Source organism: Bubalus kerabau, chromosome 1, assembly GCF_029407905.1.
Source record: "Bubalus kerabau isolate K-KA32 ecotype Philippines breed swamp buffalo chromosome 1, PCC_UOA_SB_1v2, whole genome shotgun sequence".
NCBI classification, from domain to species: domain Eukaryota; kingdom Metazoa; phylum Chordata; class Mammalia; order Artiodactyla; family Bovidae; genus Bubalus; species Bubalus kerabau.
This window is the reverse complement of record NC_073624.1, coordinates 128,851,314-128,855,283: the sequence shown is the minus strand read 5'-3', so window position 1 is coordinate 128,855,283 and position 3,970 is coordinate 128,851,314. Positions and strand designations below refer to the sequence as shown.

Below are 3,970 nucleotides of genomic sequence, written 5' to 3'. Positions count from 1 at the left end.
AGCTCAGTGGTAAAGAATCCACCTGCCAATGCAGGAGACTTGGATTTGATCCCTGGGTCAAGAAGATCCCCTGGAGAAGGGAATGGCTACCCACTCTAGTATTCTTGCCTGGAGAATTCCATGGACAGAGGAGACTGGCAGGCTACAGTCCACAGGATTGTAAAGAGTTGGACACGACTTAGTGACTAAACAACAACAACGTCTCTTATCAGCCAAATGAACTTGGACCAGTCAACCTCTTTAAGGCTTTGTTTCTTCATCTGTCAAGTGGACAGACTAATAACTCCATCAGTGTTGTTGTAAGGGGTGAGCGAGTTACCACATCCGCACTGATTGGGCCCAATAATACTTGCCAACCATTACTCAAAGCGTTATAGTTATTGGGCAGTCAGCATCTGCCTTTCTATAGTACAGCCTGTGACTGCAAGATAGATGTCTGCTCCAGCTATGTTTTAACCAGCACCCTGACTTTTTTTGTAATGATAATAATACATTTTATTTAATTTTGTATATCCAAAATATCAGTTTAACATGATACTTTTATTGTGGTAAAATACATATCACACAAAACTTACCATTTTCACCACTAAGTATACAGCTCAGTGGCATTAAGTATAATTCACACTGCTGGGCAGCCACCACCACCATCCATTCACAGAACTTTATTCCTCTTATCCTCAAAATATAGAATGCTTCACAAGTTTGAGTGTCATTCTTAAGAAGAGTCCATGCTAATTTTCTCCATATCATTTTCAATTATCCCCTGCTACCCGAAATCTCCCCAGCACAGCACATGGAGATTTGCTGATGGCCTGAAAGTGACCAATGTGTGCGAAAGTGCCTTCCAGAGTCACTACATTTAAACATAATGCAATTCCTTTGCAACAACACACCTCTTCAGAAATGCTGCACTGTGAATTCTGTGACCACCCACTTTAGAGAGACAACTGCTGCTGCTAAGTCGCGTCAGTCGTGTCCGACTCTGTGCAACCCCATAGACGGCAGCCCACCAGGATCCCCATCCCTGGGATTCTCCAGGAAAGAACACTGGAGTGGGTTGCCATTTCCTTCTCCAATGCATGAAAGTGAAAAGTGAAAGTGAAGTCGCTCAGTCATGTCTGACTCTTAGCAACCCCATAGACTGCACCCTACCAGGCTCCTTCGCCCATGGGATTCTCCAGGCAAGAGTACTGGAGTGGGGTACCATTGCCTTCTAGAGCCTGAATATTTTAAATGTGCTTTCTCACCAAGTAATTCTTGGTTAGTTGGAGGCACTGGTTAATAAATTCTTCCCAAACAAAATAATGCCATTTGCAGCCTCGTGGATAGACCTAGAGATTATCATACTAAGTGAAATAAGTCAGAGAAAGACAAATACAAAATGACATCACTTATATGTGGAATATAAAACAATGATACAAATGAACTTACTTACAAAACAGAAATAGACTTACAGACATAAAAAATAAACTTATGGTTACCAAATGGGAAAGGGGGAGGAATAAATTAGGAGCTTTGGATTCACTTATATACACTGCTGCTGCTGCTAAGTCGCTTCAGTCTTGTCCAACTGTGTCCGACCCCATAGACAGCAGCCCACCATGCACTCCCATCCCTGGGATTCTCCAGGCAAGAACACTGGAGTGGGTTGCCATTTCCTTCTCCACATATATATACTACTATATATAAAACAGATAACCTACAAGGATCTACTTATAGCACCGGGAACTGTACTCAGCATTTTGTAATAACCTAAAAGGGAAAAGAATCTGAAAAAGTATATCTATATCTATGTGCGTGCATGCTCAGTCACTTTAGTCATGTCTGACTCTTTGCAACCCTATGGACTGTAGCCCTCCAGGCTCCTCTGTCCATGGGATTCTCCAGGTAAGAATACTGGAGTGGGTTGCCATGCCCTCCTCCAGTGGATATTCCTGATCCAAGGATCAAATCATATCTCTTAGGTCTCCTGCATTGGCAGGCGGGTTCTTTACCACTTATGCCACCTATCTATATCTATATCTATATCTATATCTATATCTATACCTATATCTGTCTGAATCAGTGTACTGTGATTCACCTAAAACTAACATGACATTTTAAATTAACTATATTCATATACATAAATAAATAAATTCTTTTTCAAACAAGCATATTCTTTCCATAGATTTTAGACATGTGTCTTTTGTAGAGGACACTTTAACTCTGTAGTGTAAATATGGTTGTTCAGCTTCAGGTCAGATTTAAAACATGGTTATTTAGATGAAGTGTAGAAACCCTTGGTTTTGTTTCTTTCTATGCCACATGACTATTTGGAACTCATCTCAGGATAGAAAAGAATGCAGACATCCTTTGGATGCAGACAGGATTTGGGGATTAAATACCACCCGAGGTGTCCCTGCCTCTCTTCATGCTGAGTTTGGCCGTGTGACCTGCTGTAGCTGAAAGGAGTGCAAGCAGAAATGGCCTCCCTCCAGCCAACTCTGAAAATTGTGTGAAGCTGGTGTTGTCAGGAAATGATGACGCCCCCACCAGCCTGGGTGCTTTGGCAATTCTGAAGATCAGAGACCCCTTCTAGTCAGTGGTAACTGTAGTATAAGCAGAAATACACTTTTATGGCTTTAAACCCTTGCGATTTGGGGATTATTCATTCCAGCAGCACAATCAACCCTATCCTGACTAGTACTCATTTTAAGTAACAAATATGAAAAATTCACTAAATCACTGAAGGTTTTCTTCCCTTCCTCCTGTATCTCCAAATTCTCCCCTAGCCATCAGCAGAAACAACTGGAAAAAAAAAAAAACCTTTGGAGCATAATTCTAACATTACTAGTTCTTTTATTTGTTTCCCAGCTCAGATTCCGTGAGGTAATGAGCCTTTTAAAGTGACTATTTTAGTGATCCTCCGAGGTAATATAGTTACTGGTGGGGATTAGTATATGGGAGCATCTGTCTGTCAATAGTCTTCACGACATTCCCTGTCATTCTCACTTGACAGATATATTTTAGGGCTGAAAAGTGATTTTCTTTTTTTTTTTTTTTTCAAGTTAGAGAAAATGCACTCCTAAGTGAGTCAATTCTCCTGATTTGAAAGTACAGGTTAGACACCTTCCAAAGGTGACGATGTGAACACAAGGAGGTCTTGGGCATTCTACCCATTTAGAAGAGAGGGAAGGAGACTCATTTGAGACCCAGGGAGCCTCTCCCCCGAATATGCACACACACAAAATATGCATTCAACTTCAAAAGACTCACGGTACTCCTGAACTCAGCTGGCACATTTCCACTTGCCCGAGAAAGATGTCCTGTGGCACAACCACATCATGTAAAGAAAGTCACACCCAATTAGAAAACCTGAGCCCGGGCTCCAGCGCCACCACTCACTAGTCGTGAGATCAGAGCCCCGTGCTCTTTTAGAGAGGAGAAACCTCTCCTGAGGGCAACGTGTGTCACACAGCCGCCAAACAGGGCCGAGGCTATAGAGGTGCTTAAGACTCCGGGCTGCCCTCGGCACCCTTCTGGGTTAGTGTACAGATTTCCCATCTCCCTCTCCCCAGTTCTAGTCCCAGGGGGCCCATTTCCAGGACACTGACTGGGCCTCCTTTGCCAGTGGGTAGGGCCACCGGGTTTTAAAAAGTCCCATATGGGCCGCCCTCTGATCCTTCCTGCTCCAAACTCATTCTGCCTCGCTGAGTGAGAAGAAGCTGAGAAAGAAAGGCAGAGCCCGCCCTGCTAGGGTGGAGTCCCTTATTCTCTTTTGTCTTCTTCACCAATCAATGGGCTTTTTGCTTGGAGTGAAACACTAGGTTTATGCTTAGGGAATAGAAGAGGTCCTCTCTTCATGCTGCAGGTTCATCCACGTGCTGGAGCTCCACAGGAGCTCAGCTGAAAATAGAGGGGGCCTGGAGTCCCTCATCTATTATGTCTTATCTCTACTTCTCCCTCGGGGGATCAGGAAGGAGAAAGGGTG

The 3,970-nt window shown here is 43.4% G+C and overlaps 1 pseudogene; it reads right to left on the bottom strand.

The window, feature by feature from the left end:
- Positions 1-678: 678 nt before the first annotated feature.
- On the bottom strand, positions 679-791 carry LOC129642561 (uncharacterized; annotated as a pseudogene).
- Positions 792-3,970: the final 3,179 nt, after the last annotated feature.